Below are 26,308 nucleotides of genomic sequence, written 5' to 3' on the forward strand. Positions count from 1 at the left end.
CCTCTTTTCTGCTAGAATGCACAAGGATAGCATTAACAGAAAACAACTTCATTTTTTAAGAAATCTTTTACCAGCAGTGTCACAGTACGAGCATGGGGTCAACTTTCGCCCCAGATGTGGCAAATCCTTTTATGGATTCTTTTGAATAGCATTCCATTTACCATACCTCCAATCCCTTCAAAAACTCTGTCGGTTGTTGGTGTAGATACATCGACGATGTCTTTATGACTTGGAAGGATACGTATGATCAACTGCTCATTTTTGTAGCTGTATCCAATCCACTTTCGAGCAAAACCGAAACAAGATACCTTTCCTGGATCTTCAGATTTACAAAGATCCTAACAACGGTCTAGCCACGACCCTATACAGGAAACCCACATCTAAGAAGACCCTTCTAGACTACATCAGCTTCCACCCTAAAGGCCTAAAGATGAACCTACCCTTCGGTCAATTCCTCAGACTACGAAGAAACTGCAGTACCAACAACGGATATGACTCCACGAGTAGCGATCTCAGCATACGTCTTAAAGAACAAGGCTACCCCGGACATGTTATACGTCAAGCTCGCAGAAGAGCAAAACACACTGACAGAGAACAGTGCCTCACTCCAACAGCTAAAGAAATACAAACAACAAGGATGACATGCGTAACCACCTTCACGTCCTTTAGCAACCATATCAAGAAGAGCATTCTCAGCCACTGGGATACATTGAACACAGACGTCTTCAAACCAGAAAGACCCAGATTTGCATTTAAACGCAATAGAAATCTAAAAGATCACCTAGTGCACACATATGAAGACAAAACAAAAGAAAAGACAAGGCAGACCACGCAGTGGGATCTCCCCCTCGTAAAAGGCAACTTCAAATGCGGCAACTGCTCAGTGTGCTGCTTAACCAAAAACATCAAACACATCGACTTAAAAGAGACCAGATGGACATTTCCTAACTTCAGCAACTGCAAAACAAAATGGTCAATATATGCCATAAAATATCCCTGCAACCTGATCTACATTGGTAAATGTAAAAGAGAAATTAAACAAAGAATCTGTGAACACCGCTCCTGTGTCAAGAATCTCGTCGATGACAAACCCCTAGTAGCTCACTTCAAGCAGAAGAAACACAGCCATAATGACATTTTCTGGGTCATCTTGCAGACAGTCAACAACCCTTTCCGCGGAGGTGATCGCGATCTGGCACTCCGAAAACTTGAGCAGAAATGGATATACCGCCTTGACTCTGTCAAAAATGGTCTAAACATATCCATCGAGTGGAACCTTTTCTTTAATAAATGACTCAGTCTTCTCACCTAAGTGCCTTGTACAGCTCCCACCTGAGTTTTGTCCAGACCACTAGATCTCCATACCATCTTTGATTAGCAGAAACGTCTGTCTTTCAATGCTCCCTTTGAAAAGTCTATATAGTTCTGCCTTGCTGAGAACTTACTTTATCGTGAACCAGCAAATGTATGTACTTTTTTGACATGTTGCCTGTATGCAACTTATGCAACTTTACGTTTGAAGCACTTATATAATCAAATCTGTTCGTCCAAAACACCCCCTGGACCACTGTTTGACATGTTGCCTGTATGCCACAATAATCACATGCACATTTATGTTTGAAGTACTTATAGTATTAACAGTATTTCCATCTGCACAGGCACTGGCCCTTTGTTGATTTCTTAGTCTCACATTCAAGCCGCAATAATAATAAAAAGCAATAAAATAACAATCACAAACAACGAGTCGACCACAGACACTCGATATTGAATAGACCGCTGGACACTAGCACCAAGATATTTTGATGCCTGCACCAGTATGTCTTTTCATTACCATGGCAACTGCCTTGATCACAGGCACTCGATATTGATTTTCCAAGTGTGCACCAACAGCATGACATCTCGACGCTTGCACCAGTACGCCTCACAAATCACTTCTTACCTCTGCAACTAGCTGCCTAATGGCCAACTCTGCTTCTCTCTTTTGTTTACAACAGACCGCGGCTACCCCGCGCCCTAGATAGAGACATCTTCTCATCTAGCACCACCTGGGACTCCATTTTTTGACCAGACCCGGTAACTGTTTACCTACCACCATTGCCTATATTGCTCATTGTAATTCATTACATCCCCACCAACCCGGTTTTCCAACTTGTTTCAGAGACCGTCGGTCCATTTTTGGACTCAACTAATCGCCAGCGACTTACCCAGATTCTGGCCCATACCAAACTACGCTAGCCATGACGCTCCAACTACCCTAGGTAGGTTCCTTTTCTGCAGTGTCTCTCTCCGAATACCCCTTGTTTTTAAATCTTCCCCTATAACACTCCATCCTTTGTCTCACCAATTTCAGGTGCCTGGCACTTAACAAACACCTCTGTGGTCAAAAGCTCCCCCAGTCCTGAAGACAGTCCGGTGCATCCACCAGCAGGTTCCACATTCTCAACCGCTGGCCTCTCCATCTACTCACCGAACTAGAAACACCTAAACTCTGTGTGTGTGTCGACAAGTTTTACGTACTGCCGCAACACTAGCAGTATATGTAATCACAGTCACTATTGATGTACTAACCCACCTATATGCACAACCATTGCATAACCTTGTGTAGAAAATGTTTTTCTGTGCCAAGGATGGCATATTTCGCTTTTTTACTCTTGAAAAGGTTTTTTACTCTTTAAAATGTAATAAATCTCAACCTTTAATGTTTGAAAAAGAATCTAACTTCTTTGTGTTTATGTTAAGAGCTAACAGAAATGTGCTAATTTAGCTCCACTGCCTCCCCAAAAAAAAATCCTACCAAAGCGTCAATGACCAGGGTAGCTGCTGACTCCGCTCTTTTCTCAAAACTTTCAGTAAATAATTGGCTACATTCACATGTCCCCAACCTGTTGCCCTCTGTGTCCTTAGAAACATTTGGGGTTATTGGATGAATGCCTAAGCAATGCACAACCCATGTGTTAGTTGATAATGTGCTTCCATGACTGTGTGCAGTGCACTGTCCCTATACTATGCAGGTGATGGCCAGCCTTATCATGACATTGGTAGTCTTCCAAGGGTGGCCCATGGTTTGGTTGGGTTAAATTCTATGCATATATGCTGTCTTCACAGTTTCATGCAGCATGGTGAGTGAAGTGTGCATTATGTATGTGACATTCTGTAATGAATGGGGATGTGTTGCATGCACATTTGCTGCATGTCATTGATGGGGACAGGCAGTGTGGGTGATGTTGTTGGGTGTGGATGTGTGTGTATTGTGTGTTTGAATTGAATGCAGTGTGCAGGTGTTTGTGCATCTTTGCAGGGACACATGTTGATGGCTGTACCTGGACTTGTGCTTGGCATGCATTTAATTTCACTGAGGGGTGCCCATGGCTCTTCAATTAGCTATTGACATGTATGTGTTACATGGACTATGTTTCATGTCTATTTTGTCGGCAGATCCTTATGTCAGGTAATGATGGCTATTTCATGTCATGAAATTTGAGTGTCAACTGCATAGCAAGGGGACAGGTAAGATCTTGTTTTGTATTGATCGTTATGGAATGTTACACATTTGACCACTATGTTAGTTATTCACATCCACCACTGCAGAAGGGGTCCACTACAGTGGTTCATGGATCAGGCTATGGTGTGTTTAACCTCCTTTCTTTCTGACCACCCATCCCAGGTGCGACTCAAAGCCTTACCTTCTTCTATGGCTCTTTCAAAGTGTGGGGTTCCCCAGGCATGTAAACTATCCTCCTGGTTCTTCTACATGTACATAGCGGTCTTTGCACGTGTGATTAGCTTTTTCACCTCTGAATTCCAGTGTTATGTAGATGGCACAGACTTTTCTCTCAGGCTACCCTCATGTGCCTCCTCTTCATCACTCCTATCTGACTGTCTGTCCATGATTCAGTCATGATGTGCTGCAAACAACCGAAGCCTTAACGCCAGCAGGACTGAGATCGTTTACATTGGGATCCCTGCTCTAGCTTTCCCACTTTCTCTCTGGACAGACTTCCTTGGCCCTGCAGCCACATCCACCTGCACGGATAATGATCTTTGGGGTCATCTTTGGATCCACTCTCTCCTTCTCATAGTCACATTTCAGTCATCTCTAGAAAGTTCAACTATCAGCTACACCTCCTCAGAGGTACTGTACCTTTTTGCAATTTCCCCCAGCAGGTCACTGTCTCCACAGCCCTGGTTATCTCCAAGCTGGACTACTGCAACTGGCTCTTTCTCACCCTCCATGCTTCGAATACTCACCCTCTATAACTCATGCAGAACATGACAGCAAGACTTATCCTTGTCGTCAAAACTAGGGACCACATCCGTCTGGCACTGATATCCCTCCACTGGCTACCCGTGGCTGCAAGTGTCAAATGTAAGTAACTATGCATTGTCCACAAGGCTTTGAGGTGCCTGGGTATTTCCTATCTGCAATGAGTCATGCCAAGATACTCTCCCTCCCAAGTCCTCTCTTCATGCACCTCCAACCTTCTTCGAGTGCGCCATTTCTGGAAGAAGATAATTAGAGGAAGATCTTTATCATCAGCAGGCTCCTCCCTCTAGAATTGCCTCCCCGCTGTCCTCTGTATGGAGCCATATCTCCTTTAGTACCTGGAACTCCTCAGCAGATTCCTCTTCTACTCTTCCTTCTCTTTCCCTCTTCCCTGCTAAGCTATCCCTCTGCTCTCTCCCTCTTTTCCTCCTTTTTTCCTTACAGCTTGATGACTGGCCGCCTGATGTACCTCTGGGTCTCACAGGCCGATGGCACCCCACCACTGTTTAGCACACTTGCCTCCGGTACTTGCACTGGCCTAATCATCCCTGCACTTGGTGAATGACCCTAGAGAGTTGCATCTCTCTGCACTTACCCCCACCTACAATGACTGGATGCACTTGGACCACCCCACAAACTTGTGCCCACCCTCCACCTAACACTCCCATGTAAACGTCTGTGCACTTGCTCATTCGAATTTCACCATGCCTGTAGATCATCTGTCTGTTCCACCCTGTCCTGGCTCCCTGCATGGTGGCACATTCATGCACTTGGTAAAACTGTAGAATCATTGTCAAACATATTTACTGTTACCTCCACTTTTAATTGTATAATATGCACTTATTCTGCCGGTACAGACTATTGTTGCTTCAGAAATTGAAGGGCTCTCAACGAGTGTTCCATTTCCCCTTGTTCCATCCATCTTTGAGCGCTTTGAGACACTTGCCTTGTGTATCGTTCCTTTATGAAAATACTTTTACATGACATGCCATACATTGACACAGTTTAATGATACATTTAAATGACTTCGGGGATGCTTTGCGTGACACAGAGGTTATTTAATTGATTGTTTGCCATGGTGGTAGTGGTGTACTCCCTCTTCAATGTGTTTCTTTTCGCAACACACAAAGATTAGTCTTTTAGATCTAAGGGATGCACACAAATTTGCACTTCCAAGGGGACTTTCTCAGGGTGGTTTTGTGGGCACAGGGGATTGGCCCATTGTCATCATTGAATGGCACCTGGAATGTAGCAGCCTCATGTGCACTCCACATGGGGGGGGTTTAGGTGAAAAAAGTTGCAGAAGCTGGGTACATGCAGCCTCTTCACGTGTCCTTTGCCCAGCCATACGCAAACAGCAGGCCTGTGGGTGTGGATGGAGTGCCAACACCATGTCCACTGAGACGCCACACCGTGTTGCAACATTGCGCAGGACACACGCTACCACAATGATCCTGCAGACTAGTGGTGGTGCATATAGCAACACACCACCAGAGTGGTAAAGGAAGCAGAAACGTGACTTCAGCACTCCGAATGTGTGCTCCACTATCGCACGAGTTTCAATATGGGCAGTATTGTATCTTACCTGGGTAGGTGTGTTGGGGTTGCGGATTGGCTTCATCATGTAGATGCTCAGAGGGTAGGCTCTGTCCTCTGTAGAGGTGAGAATGTTTATCATTTCTTGAAAGTGTATATTTGTAGGTGTGCAAAATGCATGCATTTGGATGACCATTCCTACTCATCAATGAGCCATGTGTTTCCATGCTTCTAGGGCCTGGTGTAGGGAGGACATCCTGTAGATGTAACTGTCATGGGTGCTGCGAGTATAGTTGGCATAGACAGAAGTAATGATCCCCTTGGCATCAGACACAACCTGCACGTTCATGGTTGCCAGTGTTTTCGGTTGCGGTATATATGCTCTGTTGCTCTGGGTGGATGCAGAGCAACATGGGTGCAATCAATGGCACCAAGCACTTTTGGGAAGTGTGCCACCCCATAAAAATCCTGCACCACTGCCTTCCTTTCTGCAGATATTCTGGTTATATATATATGCTGGCAGATAGAGGGAGGTGCAGTTATTATGGCCAACACATGGCAGCATAACTGAGTGGCCTGTGAAATGCCCCCAACTATGGTGGTGGTCTGCTGGAATGATTCAGTGGCCAAAAAATTTAGTACACTGAGCACCTTTTGCAAGGGGTGCAGTGCTTGGGAGCACAGGGTGGGGTATTTGAGGTCATATTCCCACTCCGTAACCAGGTCTAAGATGATATCAGGGGGCAACCTATAACTGGGATTGACCTGGTCATCAGGCATCCCAAAAAGGGTGGTCCTTGGGTGGAAGATCTGGGCACTGGCCACCCTCCTCCTCCTGCGGTGTCCCACGATCACTTCTGCAACAAATGGTACATTCATCGTAGCAGTATAAGTGCGTTTGTTGATCATGCAGGCTTTTTATGCATTGTTTGTGCACGCGTTGACATTTACGTCTGCTATCACCGGGTGTAGGTGTTTTTGGATTTGCGTGTGTTTTTTTGCACGCCTGCGATCCCTGTTGAATTCCATGAATGTGGTTGTTTGTCATGCGTATGGGTGGTGCAATTGTTTGACTGTGGAACGTCCCTCGTAGCGCCCACATGTTCACATGTTCTTCCCCATTCCACATGTTCTGCCCCCTTTTTAGTGCCTGTGCAGGGCTAGACGGCCCTTCGCTGGGAGTCTCGCGCAATGCCTTCGTGGTGTCACAATGACGTGATGGACCGGCGCAGATTCTGCATAAGTCCAAGGTAAGCCCCACCATTATGTTCCATGAATCGACATACAGGGAATTGCGTGCAATTTCGTGCACAATTCCCAGATTTTCCACGCAATTTAATCCATGAATTGGGCCCTAAGTATTTGCAACATGAAGGGACTAGGGGAAGTGAGTTTCTGTGAGAACTGGTAAGGCAGACTCATTCTTCCATAATGATCTGGGCCTAGTCGAATCCTTCCATGGAGCTAGATTGGTGCAGTGCAGCCATGCAAGCCTGTGCCTCTGCCATAATTACAAAATGGTGATTCTTTCTTCTCGCCTTCTAAGGTTATGCATCTATTGTTCGCGCTACATTATATCTGCGCCGAGTGTCCTAGTGCAGTCCTCTCCTTCCTTGTACACTATATGATTTAATATGGGATTTGCCTCACCTTAAAACACCTAAGAGGTGGGATAGACTCATTTCCATCCCAACATTCCCCAATTTCGTTACTTCTACAGAAATGAATTCTCCCCCACATTTGCACTCGTTTTCTAGCCTCACTACTTCCTCAAAGGTGGGGGTTCCCTTTATCAGCATCCAGGCCCTACACACGTCTCAAACTTTATCCTGCTTATGCATACTCCTCAGGTGTGCATGTCATATAAATGCAACCCCCATCCCCTGTCAGGCCAACGCATACCACTTTGAAATTTTTGGGGTCAGGGGGAGGGACAATGGTTGTGTGATATAATCGGTCAACTATATCTCCAACAGGGATTGGCACCATGTAGTGAATGGGGTGGTCAATTTGTATTTCTATTTACTTCGTATCACAAGGTACCTTAGGACCACCAATATAAACCATCATCATTTCTCTATTATGCACCACTTTGGCACAACACCAGAGACCCAATTGGCACATGCAGAAGATCACCAAGACAAACACGATGATGGGTACGAGCATTTTCACCAATGTTCCGAGCCATAATGGAGCCCAGCTGAAGGCCAATGAGAACCGATCCGCTTCTTGGATGCCAGCTTCTTTTTTCATCTACACCCCCAGTTCATGCACTGTAGCGATGCCGTGTGACAGTGTCCCATTTACAGCATCTTCGGAAGGTACGAATGTGCAACATGAACTCCCAATCTTTTTTGCAAACAACTCCTTCCATGACTGTCAGTAGATTCAGCACATACCTGTTCTGCATCATCATCAGCCTCAGATCCCCTCTTATGACATTGAACCCTTGTTCGCTGTTGTTAGCCAACTGGATCAGATCCCATCTGACGATTTGCAGCCATTTGGCATTTGCTTGCGCCTGTATGCTGGGTATCAAAGATGCAAAGAATGTCTCTGCAGAATCGTAGAGCTTGTACTCATCAGGTATTTGTGTGAGCAGTTCGGATGAGTCTGTTGATATGTAATTTGATGATCTTTTCCTTCTTTGCAGTTGGTCATACGGCTCTTTCTCAGGAAGGATGTGGTGGTACTGTGTGCTGTGCTTCAATTGTTGGGGACCCTTTGGGTGCTTCTTCAACAGCAAAGGGCCCCCCTTTCAGTTGTTCTTCTACGACTACTAACAGGGCTGAGTGCAACGTAGATAGCAAACAATAGCCCCTCCAGGACGTTGGAGGTGCAAGTACGCCTGTTGGCCACACACCCAGTAGTAGTCCATCAGTCCTGCAGTGCCTTTCTTGAGGTCTGGAATAGGCGCAGTCCTATTTCACCGTTCCCTTGAGCTGACAGAAATAGTTCCTTCACTGATAAAGCATAGTTCATAAGTCTTTTCTTGGTGCACTTTCACCGGCTTCTCTATGGCCGCAATCCATGTTAATTTGGTGACGTGCTCTGTCCATGCTTGTGCACAAGTCTGTTCCTTCAGTGCCACCATTTTTTCGGGAAAGCCTAAAGGTCCTCCAGCTTTACATGTGAGGGTTGTTTGTTGCCACTTGTTGTTAGTGTATTTTGCCCCTTCGATCACCAGGTAGGGTTGTTTCAGACAGATGGTGTTGGTTGAACTCATTTTGCATTTATGAGCATCCGGATTAACAAGGTCTAGATGAAAGTTGTGCGCCTGGAAAGTGCCTCTGATCCTACACAACGCAAGATGAATTGTGCCTCTATCATTGGTACTTCCTGCAGTACTAAAACCTTGGGTGCCCCAGATTCGTGCAGTATTAAAGAGCAGCCATAGCAACTGCCATTGGTTGTTCGTCTTCCCACTGTACTCAAGTCAGAATACCAACTGTTTGAGTGCTCGGGATGACAGATATCTTCCACTGTGTCTGGGCCTAATCCATGGTATTCAACATATTTGGATTTACATGCTTGTCTTTTTATTCTCTTATGGTGTAGTACTTGCCTTTTTGCTATCCTGCTCCTGTGTTTGTCATATTTACATTACTGCTTGCATTACACAAATGGATTTTGACATTTGGAAGTAAGATTTCGCAAACTTTACTTGTACATACAGTTGTGTGGGAGTTGCTACTAGTTGTGGGGCTCACATTATGCATAATTCCTAGTTCTATTACACTGAACGTGTGCTTTCATTCATTTGTTCTTTTGGGCCTTGGGTCAATTCAGTTAAATTGTAGGGTGTACTTTTGTTCCAGTTCCCCATCCCCCCTTCTTTTAGATGGCCAGACCAGATTAAAGATATTCCCCAATGAGAACATTGAAACTATGAATAAAATGGCCGTAAAATGCAGGCCACAATTATACGAATACATTCTAGTGCTACACATTTCTATCACTAGACAAAGAACAGCTTGACGTTGATGTATTCATCGTTGTGATACCTGTATTAGGGAAAAATGGGAAAAGCAAAGTAATTGGAAGGTATGGGGTTTCAGGAAAAATGGGGTAATTATTGGAGAGATAAGCGGGAAAAGAGAGAGAGATAGAGAAAGAGAGAGAGAGAGAGAGATTTTAATTGCAGTAGCTTATGCTCCTAGCAGCAATGCATGCATGTTTAACTCATTCACATGCACTTATTTGGTCAGCATGAGGCTACATACACTGAGGTATATTTGTTGCATTAGTCTTTGGCAACTGGTGTCGAATTGGGTGGGCCCTGCAAATGTCTGAGAGGTGTATCCAATATCTGAGCCCTTTCACCTTCACTGTGAGAGGGGTGGAAAACACAACCTCGTGGGGCCTGTGGAACCTGGGAATGTTCCACTCCATTCCCCATCCAAGGAGCGCGGTGAGTGTGTGGGCCAGAAAGCCCCTTTTTGTTTAATTTTGTCCACGTGTTGGTGGGCCCGTGCCCAGGAGCAGGCCCTTGCGTCCCCTTCCACGCCGCAGCCGCTTCCTGGTTTACCCGCCCGCCCGCCTCCCGATCCGCCCTCCCTCCCTCCCATTGGTCCAAGCACATTTGGCATCGAGCCTACCGACTCGAGTGGCGCTCACCTCCTCCATTCCCCATCCGAGGAGCGCGGTGAGTGTGTGGGCCAGAAAGCCCCTTTTTGTTTAATTTTGTCCACGTGTTGGTGGGCCTCTGCCCAGGAGCAGGCCCTTGCGTCCCCTTCCCCGCCGCAGCCGCTTCCTGGTTTACCCAGCCCACTTGGGGCCCTTTTGCAGAGGACCTGGTCAGTAGCAAGCCCCCTCCATTGGCGGCTTGAATGTGAAATCTTGGAGGCTCCCCCTGCAGCCCGTCCCACCGCGCACCCTCCTCCTTTTCTCCCTTCTCCCGACCCGCCCAGGCCCGCCCTCATTGGGCCACCTACACTTCATCACTGGTCCTCCCAGGGCAGCCCTCTGCCTGGCAGCCCTGCGGCTAAGGGCCCAAGGCCAAGGGCGGCTCCTACATTGGCGACTCCGAGATGTGTCTGCAGGTGTCAGCAGGGGAAGCCAAGGAAGCCACCAGACACCAACAAAACTGTAAGTGCTGGCATGAGTAGGGGGTAGAGCAATTACTCCACCCCAGAAAGCTCCTGCCACTCTAACCTACCTTTCAATGGCCTGCAGTCTAATGTTAACCAGTACCATAGCCCGAGAAACCACACAGACTAGCCTGCCCAAATCTAGGCAGAAATGTGATTGCTAGCATATGCCACACCTAGATGGAATTTCCAATAGCCTCATGTGAAAAGTTGAATTTAGAAGTGTACCCAATAGCCTCTCTGTGAAAGTTGAACTTAAAAATGATACCCAGTAGCCTCTGTGAAAGTTGAATTTAGAAGTGTCCCCAATAGCCTCTCCGTGAAAAGTTGAATTTAGAAGTGTGCCCAATAGTCTCTCTGTGAAAGTTGAACTTAAAAATTATACTCAATAGCCTCTGTGAAAGTTGAACTTAGAAGTGTGCCCAATAGCCTCTGTGTGAAAAGTTGAATTTAGAAGTGTGCCCAATAGCCTCTCTGTGAAAGTTGAATTTAGAAGTGTCCCCAATAGCCTCTCCGTGAAAAGTTGAATTTAGAAGTGTGCCCAATAGCCTCTCTGTGAAAGTTGAACTTAAAAATTATACCCAATAGCCTCTGTGAAAGTTGAATTTAGAAATGCATTGAGAAGTTGGATTTGATGTGTGCCCAATAGCCTCTCTGTGAAAAGTTGAATTTAGAAGTGTGCCCAATAGCCTCTCTGAGAAAAGTTGAATTTAGAAGTGTGCCCAAAGCCTCTCTGTGAAAGTTGATTTTAGAAGTGTGCCCAATAGCCTCTCCGTGAAAAGTTGAATTTAGAAGTGTGCCCAATAGCCTCTCTGTGAAAAGTTGAATTTAGAAGTGTGCCCAATAGCCTCTCCGTGAAAAGTTGAATTTAGAAGTGTGCCCAATAGCCTCTCTGTGAAAGTTGAACTTAAAAATTATACCCAATAGCCTCTGTGAAAGTTGAATTTAGAAATGCATTGAGAAGTTGGATTTGAAGTGTGCCCAATAGCCTCTCTGTGAAAAGTTGAATTTAGAAGTGTGCCCAATAGCCTCTCTGTGAAAGTTCAATTTAGAAGTGTGCCCAATAGCCTCTCTGTGAAAAGTTGAATTTAGAAGTGTGCCCAATAGCCTCTCTGTGAAAGTTGAATTTAGAAGTGTGCCCAATAGTCTCTCTGTGTAAAGTTGAACTTAGAAGTGTGCCCAATAGCCTCTCTGTGAAAAGTTGAATTTAGAAGTGTGCCCAATAGCCCCTCTGTGAAAGTAGTTGAATTTAGAAGTGTGCCCAATAACCTCTCTGTGAAAAGTTGAACTTAGAAGTGTGCCCAATAGCCTCTCTGTGAAAAGTTGAATTTAGAAGTGTGCCCAATAGCCTGTCTGTGAAAAGTGAATTTAGAAGTGTACCCAATAGCCCCTCTGTGAAAAGTTTAATTTAGAAGTATGCCCAATAGCCTCTCTGTGAAAAGTTGAATTTAGAAGTGTGCCCAATAGCCCCTCTGTGAAAGTTGAATTTAGAAGTGTGCCCAATAACCTCTCTGTGAAAAGTTGAACTTAGAAGTGTGCCCAATAGCCTCTCTGTCCAAAGTTGAATTTAGAAGTGTGCCCAATAGCCCCTCTGTGAAAGTTGAATTTAGAAGTGTGCCCAATAACCTGTCTATGAAAAGTTGAACTTAGAAGTGTGCCCAATAGCCTCTCTGTCAAAAGTTGAATTTAGAAGTGTGCCCAATAGCCTCTCTGTGAAAAGTGAATTTAGAAGTGTACCCAATAGCCCCTCTTTGAAAAGTTTAATTTAGAAGTATGCCCAATAGCCTCTCTGTGAAAAGTTGAATTTAGAAGCTGGCCCAATAGCCTCTGTGAATTTAGAATTGTGCCCGATAACCTCCCTGCGAATAGCCTCTCTGTGAATTTAGAAATGTCTGAAAGGGCATGTAATCCCATCATATCTCACCAACACGCTTACTCTCTCCTTACATCACCACTCAATTAGAACACAGAGATACTATGACACCATTCGATATAACTGTTCTCATAGCAACATTCGCCGCTCACTCCACATCACTCTAAAGTAATCACTGCTGGTTACACACCCCCCAGCGAGGCGTTCTCCTCAGGCCTAACGCAGCCACATCCGTTCTGGATAAATCCTGCCAGAATGAACACATACTCCTGACCTCTCAACCACCACACCTACTGCTAGAATGCAGCTATTACACTGATACCGCACAAGCTGTACACATACCCGGTGCTCACATGAACCTTTTGACTCTACTCTCTCTACTGATATGAACTTCGATTCCCAAGGGCGTTCAACCTACCAGCGCCTTCAGACCATACCAATGGTATATAAGGCGCTATATAAATGCAAAATAACATAACATAACATAACACTTTCTCACTAAGCTTCTGACATAGACCATCTCCCCTGGCAACAATGGTGGGGTGGGTCCTGGGTCAGTTTGTGGGGTTTCTGATGTCTGTACATCCTCTGTGTTTGGTGGTGCGATTTGCCTTGACACGCACCTGATTGTGTTAGTTGTGACAGATATTTCTTGAACTCTTCTCCCAAAATTGCTGATTTTTTATGGGCATCTGATGCCCTCCTCACAGGGGAGATGTGTGTTTGCATGCATCTGCCAGTCACTATTTGAAGAGGGGAGAGGTGGTGGTCTTTACTGGGCTGCGTGAGCAAATGGAACAGGGCCAGATGTAGGCAATACACCCAGTTCTTTTTCAGGGTTTTGCACAATTTGGAGAGCCTGCTCTTAAGTAGGCTGATATTCGGTCCAACACCCCATTTGCTTGTGGGTGGTAAATGAAACACATGCAGTGTTTTATCCCTAATAATGCTGTTATCTCCTTGAACAGCTCATTGAAGAAATGTGTACCATTATCTGACCTCAAAACGTCACACACCCCCATTGGGGGGGAAACCTCTTGTGCATGGAATTTTGCGGCACACTTGGCATTAGGGTGGCCGCAGGGACCGGCCTCAACTCACCTTGAAAATGGGCACACCACCACAATTAGGTATAGAACCACATTCCATCTCTCTCCCATGTTTGCATAGTCAATATGCAGCTCCCCATATGGTCCGATGGGGTGGGGCAATGTGCCCTGCAATGTTCTGAGTGTCATCTCTGTGTTAAACACTTGGCAGGTAGTGCATTGAACGACCATCGTTGAGAGGTGTTCCTGTAAATTGGGAATGAATGTCTTCTGCGATGTGTTGTTTTGAGCTATGAGAAGGGTAATGAAATTGCTCAAAGGCCGTGCACAGTAATTCCACGGGCATCACTACTTTCCCTATACTTTGCTGCCTCCATAAGAGATCAGTATGGGCTTGTATGCACCCACATTTTAGCCACATGTCTTGCTCTTCCAGGGGTGCCCTACGCTGTAGTTCAGTTATTTGTGTTATAGGGAGAGCTGTGTATGCATCTGTTTCTGGCCTCGTTGTCAGTGCTGCAACAACATATTCAGCTGTGGTGGGCACTGGGAGGTATGCTGCAGCGTCAGCGGCTGTATTCCCCAACAAGATTTTCTTCAGTGTTGTTGGCGTGTGCTGTGGATTTAACAATGCATTTAACAATTGCCACTACAGAAGGCTCTGGAAGGGCGGAAATCAGTGTGAGCAGGCCGGCATGCTGCAGTGGTGAGTCGTCTGCCTGCCTAAAGCCCCTCCTTCTCCATCATGAGAGGCCTGCATGCGCCATTGTGGTGACATAAAAAGAATGTTAGGGAAAATTCTCACCCAAGTGCTAATTCTCTCTACCTTAGAGCCCTCCAGTTCTTTTGCTATATTTTGAGACTTTGAACTTTTCATTTTCAATGTGTTTTACTTTTGTGTTCTTTGGATATGGAGTTTTAAAACAACTCCATAGGCATCATCTTTTTCTTGTGTGTCACACAGCGCCTTTAGTGCAGTGGCACAGGGGTGTCTTTCAGACTCCCCCAGGTTTAAATGCCTTCTCTGGGAGTGACTACTGTCTGCAAGAGCATGTAAAGTTAAATTGACTTTACTAGTCTTTTTAAATATACAGACCCAGCACACAAACTATCTTCCTATATAGTGCTGGAGGGGTTGCCTAGTATCCCCTGAGTCTAAACACTCATGTAACAGTCAAATGTTACCCTTTCCCTCTTGAAATGGCTGGTGGCAGTGGTTTAGAACAAACTACCATGATTTTTCCCGACCGCGAACACCGGTAGTTAAAAATTGGGTCAGCCATGTTTTACAATATGGTGCCCAAGACCTATCTGTAAAAACAGACTCTGGTCAACTTTTTTTCTTTTAGGAAAGGTCCTTCTAGTGTTTGTCTCTGCACGCCAAACAAGGTTTGGTCCCTTTGTTCATTGGCCTTTGGCGGGCTTCAGTTCCGAAGCCCTCCTCTGGCCCCTGAGTGTCTGGGGTGGACATGATGTGAGGGAGGTGCCCAAAACTTCCTGTGCTTAGTCTCCTAGGAGACCTGAATGCACTCTGGCGTGATTGGCCGGCTGGCTGTGTGAGTGACAGCTAGGCTGGAATGAATGGGGGAAAACTGTTTAAAAGCAGGCCTCTGGGACTTGAAAAGCAGAGTCGACCACTGGAACGAGAGAACCGAAGACGAGTTGACAGAAGACGACTGCTGCAACTCCTGGTCCCCCAGTGAAGCCCTGCTGCAGTCCGAATTGCCCGAATCTCCATCGACAGAGAAGCCCTTCAAGGTTAACTTCTTCCCTTGAGTTTGGTGGGAACAACCAACTCGCAAGTCACCTGGACACCGTCCCTATACTGGATGAATTTTCTTCAGAGTGCTGTTGAAAACCGGGGAGCCAGTGAGAAAGATACCAGTTTGTGGTTTTTAAGGCACTCTCACCTTAAATTGACGTTTAGCCAAGCTTGTGGTCTCTTCCCTGGGCAGTGCAGGAAACTCCCGACGTCCTCCTTCTTGTCCCCACGACTGAAGCTCAGGAACAGCGAGATCTACAGGAACTGCCAGGAACAACTGCCTCAGCTACAGCTCTTCTTCATTTAAAAGGTATTGTGCAAGTGCAGTCAAGAAATCCTTTCCGCAGTGGTGGAAGTTTGTGAAACTTTCCCAACTTTGAAGGCTTGTCCTTCCCTAAACCGACATAAAACTTTTCGTCTGACCAACTACTTCTAAAAAACAGTGGCAAAGACTTAACCATTTACTACCAGAACAGTGCTACCCTATCCAAGGCTCTGAACCATTGACTTTGGCCAACGCCTATTGAATTGAATTGCTGGTTGTAGTGAACTGAAACTATTTGACCTACCTCTGAAAGTATTTGTGCTTTAATTCTTTTAACCTTGTCTTTTTTAAGTTACTGAAGTGCCATTTTGCTCCCACTTCAGGGGAGCTCAACTTGATCAGAAACTGATTGGTTGTGTATTGTAGTATATTAGATTGTGATATTGAGCTGCTCTTATCAGTGGAATGCTTTCCAACTGACTGTGTCAATAAATGTATATTCTTTTACCAAGAAACCTTGAGTAAGTGTTTGTTTGAACCACTGTGATTGCTAGCCCTTTGTGTAACCTCTTGTACTGCTCACTTTACTCTTGAAATAAGTCTGGCTGCTCAGCCACTGCTACCACATTACTATGTAGTACAGGCTTGTACCAAAGGTGAAATTGTACTTACACTTGTAGCCTTAATTGTGTGTAGTGTTCCCAAAGGGTACTGTATGTGATTCTGCCTAACACAGAATCCATAAAGATGGTGACAGAACACCCCTTGGACGCCCAAAAGGCTTCAGTCAGAGCTGCAAGTTCCGCTGCTTGGACCGCGTAATGCATGGACAACCTTTTCATTACAAGTGTCAGATATTCATTTTCCTCTAGATGTGCCACTGTGCCCCAATATATCTCTGCCCCATATCCAGATCAATCTGACCCTTCAACAAAAAATATTTCACATTCCTCCAGGGGGCTGTCTTTGGCTTTGGGGATATCATCTTCCTCCCCTTCATAAATTGCACAGTCATGCTGTTGCAAATCTTTGGCAGTGCATGGTTGTGTGAGGAACGTGGCTGGGTTTACTGTTTTGCACATTACAACGTGGATGTGTGGGCTTGACAGTATAATCTCATAGGCAGATGCGCGCTGGGTGGTAAGGATGGACTTTGAGTGATCCAGGATCGCAAACAATGAATGTTCTACATACAATGTTACTGAACACCCCATCACAATTGTAGAACTCTTTTCGATTGCAAAGGCTGCGGCAGCAAGAGCCCCTGCGTCACAGAATCAAGTGTGCTACTGTAATAGGCCAGAGGCTTGTGCTAGTACTGCTGTCATGAGGGTTCCATTTGAGTGTGAGAAAATGTAAAACTACTGCATGTTATCTGGGATGGCTAAGAAGGGTACTGTAGATTTTACTTCCTTTAGATCATTGAAACTCCTGATCATGTCTGCTGTGCAATCTATTGTGTTTCTCTCTTTTTGTGCTTCTTTGGGGACCTGTAAGTGTGGCCCTGTGTATGCTGCATAGTCGAGAAATCATGCCCCGCAATAATTGCACAATCCTAAGCATTTCAGCATGTCTTTCACTGTGAGTGGCTTGGGAGTTGCACACACTGTTGCTGCCCTGTCAGAGATGATCCTTTTTCCATCTTTAGAGATGGGTTGCCCTAGGTAGAGTACTTCCAGTTGGCAGTGCTGGAGCTTTGCCTTGTCTACCTTGTACCCCTTTTGCACTATCAGTTGTAAAGCTGCAGACTAGTAAATCATCTATGTATTGGATTATTTTGCTAAATTACTGAATGTTACCTAAGCAATGCTTTTAGTGGGGTAAATAATTGAGGGGGGCCCTCATTTGCGGGTGTGGCTTCCATGGTAGGCGTAGCCTAAAAAGTACACACACCATAGTAAGGTGCGCAAACAAATATATAAATGTATGTAAGCATTTATATATTTGTATGCGTACCTTACTATGGTTTGTGTACTTTTCAAGCCATCTTTTATAAACATAGAAATATGTTACACATTTCTATGTTTATAAAAGGCAGCTTGAAAGTTCACAAACCATAGTAAGGTAAGCACACTTGTGTGCTTACCTTAGTATGGTTTGTGTACTTTTTCCCAGCCACCTTTTATAAACATAGAAATGTGTAACATATTTCTCTGTTTATAAAAGATGGCTTGAAACGTACACAATTCAAGCCATTTTTATAAAGCGTTCAGGACGGACAAAATCTGAGGTGTCTTTGTCTGTTGACAAAGCTTTATAAAAGATGCCTTGAATTGTGTACTTTTCAAGCCATCTTTTATAAACATAGAAACATGTTACATATTTCTATGTTTATAAAAGATGGCTTGAAACATACACAATTCAAGGGATCTTTTATAAAACTTTGCTGACTGACAAAGACACCTTGGGCCCAGTGATCTGTGCTCTACTCTGTAGAGCAGATAGATCACAGAGCCCCAGGTGTCTTTGACCCTCTGCAAACCCAGGGGCTGTGTGATCTAATCTGAAGATTAGATCATGGAGCCCGTAGGTTCGCTGAGGGTCAGTGACCTGGGGAGGGGAAACAAAGGGACCAGAACTTCCTCTTGTGACCCCTCACGTGAGGGGTCACAAGAGGAGGATACAGTGGCTGCCAGAAGTGCCAGCCAGCCACAGCGTTGGTGTGACTGGCGGGCACTTCTGTCAGCTTGGCTGACATTAAAATGGCGGGCACATCTCCCGTCGCAGCTACGGCAGTGATGGGAGAATGTGTCCTGCCATGGAGTGGTGGGACCGGGAGGCCAGGCAGGACCCAGGCAGGGCCCTGGCTCATTCCCACTTTTTGGAGACTTCCGGGGCCTGGCCCTGGCTGGCCCCGGCCCACTTAAAGCACTCTACCTAAGCATTCATGCAGTATCATATTGAATATGCTGGGGCTTTCGCAGTACCCCTGAGGCAAACAAATATGTTTGTTGCACTTTCTGCCAAAGGGTAAATGCTGTGAGGTAGTCAAGGTGCAGGGGCACTGAGAAAAGGGCATTCTTCAAATCTAGAACTGTGAAATGGGTTGCTTATTTGGGGATGCTGCCCAAAATGGACCCCGGCTTGGGGACAAGTGGAAATGCTTTCTGCACTACGTCATTAAGGGGGCAGAGATCCTGGATCATCCTACAACTGCCTCATATTGCTTTTTGATGGGGTGTATCGCCATGTTGCATGGTGAGGTAGAGGGTACTATGACCCTGTCCTTGAGTGTTATCCTTACAGGGGTCACTTTATTTAGCATCCCCACATCATGTGGTTTGGTTGTCCATAAGTGTGTGGGAACGTGCTGTTAGTCTGTTTGGCTGAAAGGGGGTGGTGTGACAACAGCCATGAGTGGGCTTTGAACTCTTCTGTATTGCACCATTATCTCTCAGGGTATGCACATTTCGAAGATGATCTCCCTGTCGTTGTTATCTTCAAAAAGCGATGCATCAGTTAATTCTTCACAGTGTGATCAATACATAACACAGTGCACCACTGACATCCATGAGGGTCAGTCCCTAACACCACAATCTGTTTTTGCAGCCTTTATGAGGCCCTCTAGGTCTAGTGAGAGTATCATTCCTGTAACTACCTCTGGAGATCCCAAGGATCGAAAGATGAAATCAGTGGATACTCTCCAGCAAGTTTTGGTTATCTGGGGCACCGCTCATGCTAGCACTTTAATGCCATACATGAACATGTTGGGATTTACAGGAATGATTCTTACCACTACATAACGTGCCATGGCGTTTATCAGGAGCATTGCCCTCATTGAACACATGCCAGGCATGGCGCAGATGCTACCACGGTCTGAGAATGAGATTGTCGTGTTCAACTTACTTAGCAGATGCCTATTGAGCAAGTTGTCAGGAGAACACTCAGAGTATAAGAGAAGGGTCCTTATGTCCTTCCTCACACTTTCAATAAAAATATTTTTTGTGGGGAACCGTCAAAACAGTCCCAGAGAATCCCTGCATGTCGAGAGTTTTTCCTGATAGCAGGAAGTCAACTTCACGGATGCATGACTTTTCCGCTCCTGAATCCACCATAAAGATTAATTGTTTGTTCCCTATCTCTGTCCCCACCAACGGTCTCTCTTCTGGATTTAGAGTCATTGACAGGACTGGACAAGCATGTGCTCTCTGTGGGCTGTCCTTGTAAGGGTATGTGTCTGTCCCAGGGAATGAGAAAAGGTTTCCCCCTACCACTGTAGCTCCTTGGAATGGTGCTATGGTGCCATTAGGCATGCTGCTGAAAGCGTTTCTATTCTGTGCCCACTGTGGTTTAGAGTTGGGCTGGTAATGTGGAATAGCCTGCTGCGGGTGTGGTTGAGGGCAGGTGCCAGGGATCTGGGGTGGTAGCTGTGTGTAAGCCTGGTGAATTTTGTATGGTATTGAAGTCATTCTGAGAGGTGACCCTTGGGTTTTCCCTTGATGTGGAGGACCATAGTTCTGCTGGTTATAGTTGCAACCCCCTCCTTTTCTACTCCTGCACTTCCTCGAAAAATGCCCCACCTCCCCAAGTCCAGCACTGCCCTGGTCCCCGTCCTCTTGGTCCCAGGCCCCCAAACCCATTCCCTCTAAACCCTCAGAGCCCACCTCGTCCTCGTTGATGTCCTCCTTGCCACTGTGGCCCTCAAAATTGCAGGTTACAACCCCATTGTCCTTGTCCTCCTTCAGCCCAGACCAACCCAACTCTGGCCTGTACTGCACTAGAGAATTACCCTCCCTCTTCCGTCTGTTCAGGCGTTAGCCCCGCTGATACCACAGCCACTTTCACTAGTTTATTTTGGACTAATTTTGCTTCCTCAGCTTGTCTGAATCATTTCCTTCTCGTGCTCTTATATTCTCCTACAATGGTGAACTATGAGGCTTTGAATCTTAGGCCATCCTTTGACTTCTACCCCGCTGTTTTGTCAAGCGCTTTCTGTACTTCTTTGGGTAGTCCCCTTTTCACTATAAAATAGAAACGTGATGTTGATTGGTCCCAGGGGCTGCCTGTTTCTGCTCTCCACATCTCTTGGACCCAGAGAATGTACTGGACAGCACCTTCATCATCCTCCATTGTACACTGCATGATCGATTGTAAATCAGGGGTGTCAGGGAACATTTGCCACAACGCATTCCATACCCTAGCTCTAATCCTGTTAAATGACGCTCCATCATGGGCATCATTTCTCAATGTTACTCCTGGGTGCCCTGTTTTGACCCACACCAATTCTGCCTGATCCTCAACAGCGGCCACTAACAAGCTCTTGATATCCCCTATTGCTAAGGGGACCACTGCTGTGTTCTTTTCAAACGCATAAACCCATTTTCCAGCCCCCGCTATAAGTTGTTAGAGTGCCTTAAGGAGGTTATACTTATCCTTTTGTGACCAGGGTAGATAGTGAGGCCTCCCTGCACCCTTGTGTATGAGTGGCATCTGAATTTTTATCTTCCCTTTTCCACTCTTAGTTGCACTTCCCCTTTTCCATGCTAATGGTATCCTGCCAAACCTCTCCCTCAACCTTATGTCCCACATACTTTCTAACCTCGGGTGGGCTGAGGTGCCTGCTCTGTGTCCCTCTCTCATCAAAAATCATTCTTCGCCTTCTCTGCGGGATCCCACATTTTCATAGCCCAGGCTGTCTGTTTCTCCATCACGCTCTACGTGAACAGTCCTTATGGTTGTGCTGTCTATTCTGAATAGAAAATCACTGATTTCCACTCGTCCCCTGCTGGTAGTACTGCTGTCTCTATGGGCAGCTCTGGTGTGTCTACCTTGGTCTAATTGATCTAATTGCATGCGTCTCTCAGCCTAGCTAGTTTGGTCCGTGTGGATTTCCAGTCTCTAGCGCTCACCCCAGTATGGGCAGTATCTTCTGGGAGTGAGAAATATGACGAGGGTGGGGCTGTGTTTGGTGTTGCTACCATTGAACCGGGACAGCCGACCCAGCCCTTTAAGATGAGGTAGCAATACTTTGAGATGACTGGGGATGCACAAGATACTCAAACATCAATAATCTGAACGATTCAGGAAGTTGGCAAAGTTGACTGTTTAATGTCAATTATCTAAAACAGGGAGTACAGCGGACATCAACGGACGTCTCATGGTATGATCTCAACAAAGTTCATAAAAAACATTACTTTTATAACAAAAACTTGTCATTGCTGGCATCAACCCACGTGGTAAACTACAAAAACCTAATGGCAAATGTGATAGGCTTAGAGGGAACATCTAGGTATACGTTCCATACTAGTCTAAGAAAGCGATAGGCTCTTTAACATCAGCTGGGGCAACTGAGCCCTCCCCTCAAACAGGTCACTATGAACATCACTAAATACATGACGTTCCATTGGTTATACAAACTATAGGGCCCTTAACTATGCAGCCTCCTATAATTGGTTGCCACTCTTATATCCGTCAGTACTTTACCACCTATGTTAGCAGCACGCAGGCTGGACTTCCAGGTGCTGGTGGGCGGTCATAATCATAGCTTCCCACCAATTAGCATACTATCTATCATCACCTCAGTGGTCTGCATGTCAATTTAGCCTTTGAACTTGGCCTGGGAAATGTTCCTTGCTCTGGAGAATGCGAGGGAGTGGAGGCACGCTCTGTCTCCTTGCTTAGGTGTGGTTCGTCATGTTTGTCCAGTTCCATCCCTCCATGTGACTGAGGACCACAAATTTGAGCTCTGGCGCATTTAAAATACTATTATTTAATGAAACTCTGACGTCTTCCTTGTTTTCGTGCATGTCTTCTGAACAGCAGTTTCATTCTTTCACACAATTGTAACTACTGTTTGATCATCCCAGCCCGACACAACCTTGGCATCTTGGGGCTGATACAGCCTCGCCCTTCTGAGATTAACTTCTGTAATTCAATTGCTTTTCATCTGCGACACACTGGAAAAAGGCCTGCCTTTCCTGGTCCAGCACTGCTATAACACGTAGTGGAATCCTTCATACTATACTTACTCCTATATTTATATATATATACGGTGGTGCTTGCCACAGTCTATTCACTACATAGCTAGCCTCAAGAATACTTTGTCTGCTTGTGTTTCTTTGCATCTGTACACGATAAAATAACTTGATATCTTCATCGTTTCTGTAGCATAAGTCTCTTCATATCAAGTCCGAGATGTCACTTATTTTCGATACTTTCTTGGTGCTTTATAGAATATCTACATTCTCTTGTCTCTGCCTCTCTTCTAGGTGTGTCAATATTACTTTGCGTGACATCACCAATCTGCTCTTTTGCGCTCTTTTCATACCACTTCTGGAATTTTATTCAAAAGGCCATCATACTGTCTTGTATGCAGGTATGGCTTTCTCAATGATAACCTTGCCTCCGAATTGGGGTTGTTTTACCACGGCAGAAATGACAGCAATGGAAATGACCAAATGAGAAATGTACGTAATGCAAAATTGTTCGTACATTTCCCATTTGGTCATTCAAGATAAAACAACCCCAAATCTAAAGAAACCCTAACGCGCCTCCCCTTTTGGTTGTTCAAACTTTTTGTGGTATGTATATCAGGTCTTTTGGCGGGGTAGGTAAATCGGAATTCGGTCATTTTAGCTGAATCCTTGCTTCCAGGATTCTCCTTGGTATTGGTATTTTTACTGATACTGCACGTGTTTCAGTCTCTGGTTGCAACATATAGGCAATATGGGCAAGATGCTTGAGGTCGGGATACTTGGCTCCTTCTGTACACCATAATGCCTGCCGATACATAGGCTGGGTTTGTATACCCTTCCGCTGGACGAGTTGCTAGGGGATATATTTCTTTCTTCCCTTCTACCTTCTTCTCGTTTTCCCCTTTGTCCATCTCCTTGCTATCTTCGCGTCGTCCCCTCCTCCTTAGGATCCTCTGTGTCCTCAAATATCTTCCAGAGGTTCAATACTTCCCTTCAATTTTTCAACAGTCTCCACTTGTATTTCACTGTCAGGTATGTGGACATATGTTCCAACATGCGTCTGTCAAAAGAGCCCCGGTCTGGCCATGAGCAGGGCATTCCTTTAGTCTCTGTCACCCATTGGTTATGATATTTCTTAATGTTTTCACAAGAAAGGGGCAAGGCCTTACATACATGGTGCTGGGGCCTGACTGTTGGATTGCACCTATGCTACTGTGTCACATTTAAACAGTACTTTGTTCAGTTCAATAAATATATAGTTCAATCTCGTTTCGGATATATCGTACAGCCTTCAATAAATTACAGAAAAAAAGAAATCATCACTTTCTTTCACCCCCTCCCAGCTCTCTCCTTCTACAGCTTTTTGCACACACCTCACACTTTCCTGATACGCTCACACATAAACACCATACCCGCCCCTTCTGGACCTCCTCCTTACACTTTTAAAATACACTAACAAAACAAACTAAAATAACAAGCTAAAATAACAACCACTACTATTCCCGAGCTCTCTAATTATGTGGAGCTCCTATATTTTATACTCATATTTTTCCTACGCTAGTCAAGACAGTGTAAGTATCGCCACTTTCTACCCTCACTCTGGCAGGCTCCCTTTCCTTCTATTCCATTTCCTTAATATCCTTAAAAAGTCGATGAAAAAGCCTATGAATCAACACACTCCACAGACATTTCCCACTCCCAATTTCAATCACTGCATGTTCACAATCTTCACCCTACTCCATACACCCAACCCTACTTTGTTATCCCTTGCAGGCTTTACTCACGTGCGTGTGTTCTCCTGAAGATCTCCGTTCACTGGGTTCCACAACCGGCCTGCACCTCTCCTTGGGGCCACACCCCACCCCAAAGAGCAGGTGGGATTCTGCAAAGACATCTCCCACACAGCCACTCAGCCTATGCCTATTGGGACTGGTCACTGTAGGTGGGCACAGCCCTTCTGAAGAGAGGCCGCCTGGATACCTCTGCAGGTACGGGGGCAATGGGATCACATCGCTAGGATCACCAAATGAAGGCAAGACCCTGTTAACGTTCTCGTCAGAATGAATACAATCCTCTACGAAAAGAAGCCAAGAGATAGCTTGCAAGGATAGCAAGGTTTAATTGTGCAGAATACAAAAAATAAGCAAAGTACTCTGCTCGAGAACGTTCTGACTCCAGACTGAATGTTGATGCCTTTTGAGAGGCAACAGCGTCACTGTGGACGTCACATATAGGGTCTAAATCTGCACAGTTCATTGGTAAAACAGTAAACATGGTCTTGCTCTGTGGGGAATGCCAGGCTACAATTGGTTAGCTTTTCTCCGCCGTCTGCTAGGTTCCACGTGAGTCAGCTTGGCTCATTTCGCCAAGGAGTGAAGGTCAGGTTTCTCATAAGTAACAAATGTCTAAACTAGTATGCTACTTACATCACTGTGGCATGCACCTGGGAGGCTTGGGTACTGGTGCCAGGGGGAAGGGTGGAAGAAATACAGTCATCCTGACCCACACATTCTAGGCTTTGTTGATACCGCTCCTCTCGCACTCAAGGCTTCCACCCTCATTTTGATCTATAATTTATCCCTCCCTGCACCTCGTGTGACAAAGAACGTATTTTATGCTGAGGGGTGGAACATTTGCACATGCTTAGGTCTTTTATGGTTACTTGGTTTATGCTAGGGGCTGGGGTCACTCACTATCATGGAATGCAGGGGTGTGGGGGTTAGATCAGTGGTGTGGTCTCTGGCTCTGGGTTGGCTGGGTGGGGATTAGAGGCCTGCTGGCAGCTTGGTTGTGATGAATGGGCATGGCGAGGAGCCTGGTGCTGTCTCACAGCCTTGCATTGCGCATTCCTCCCAATGATACTAAGTATTTGCAACATTGAAGGGACAAAGGGGAAGTCAGCTTCCGTGAGAACTGATGGTGCAGACTCATTCTGCCTTAATGATCTTAGCTTAATTGAATCCTTCCATGGAGCTAGACCGGTGCAGCATGGCCATGTAAGCCTTTTCCTCTGCCATAATAACAAAATGGTGTTTCTTTCTATGTGCCTTCTAAGGTCATGCATCTATTGTTCGTGCTATATTATATCCACGCCAAGTGTCCTAGTGCGTCCTCTGCCCCCTTGAACACTACTATGATTTCATATGGGATTCGCCTAACCACCTAGAGGGGCAGTATAGACTGATTTCCATCCCAACATTACTTTGAAAATACTGTCTGCTGATTGGTCAACCACGATTGCTGTAAAGGGGAATCTATACAATGCCTGGCCCTATTGGCTTATCCTAACCCTCTTGACCATTATATTAGCTTGGACAGTCAATTTGTTAACATGTTTCATAAACTCTTTGAAATTTGATTGGTGGAGCTCCTTTGGCCTTTCTGTGGTGGGCCACTTCAGTCACTGTTGACCAAAAGAATAGTAATGTGTGAACATTGTGGCAACAATAGTATTCTTCCATCCTGCTCTCATGAGAACAGCATTTTGGCACCATGTTACTGTTTTCACCCTTCAAGCTGCTCAACCGGCAGTATAATATTGCGACTTCTTATTGG

The sequence above is a fragment of the Ambystoma mexicanum genome, chromosome 7p (genome assembly GCF_040938575.1).
Source record: "Ambystoma mexicanum isolate Mex_15411 chromosome 7p, UKY_AmexF1_1, whole genome shotgun sequence".
Lineage (NCBI taxonomy): Eukaryota > Metazoa > Chordata > Amphibia > Caudata > Ambystomatidae > Ambystoma > Ambystoma mexicanum.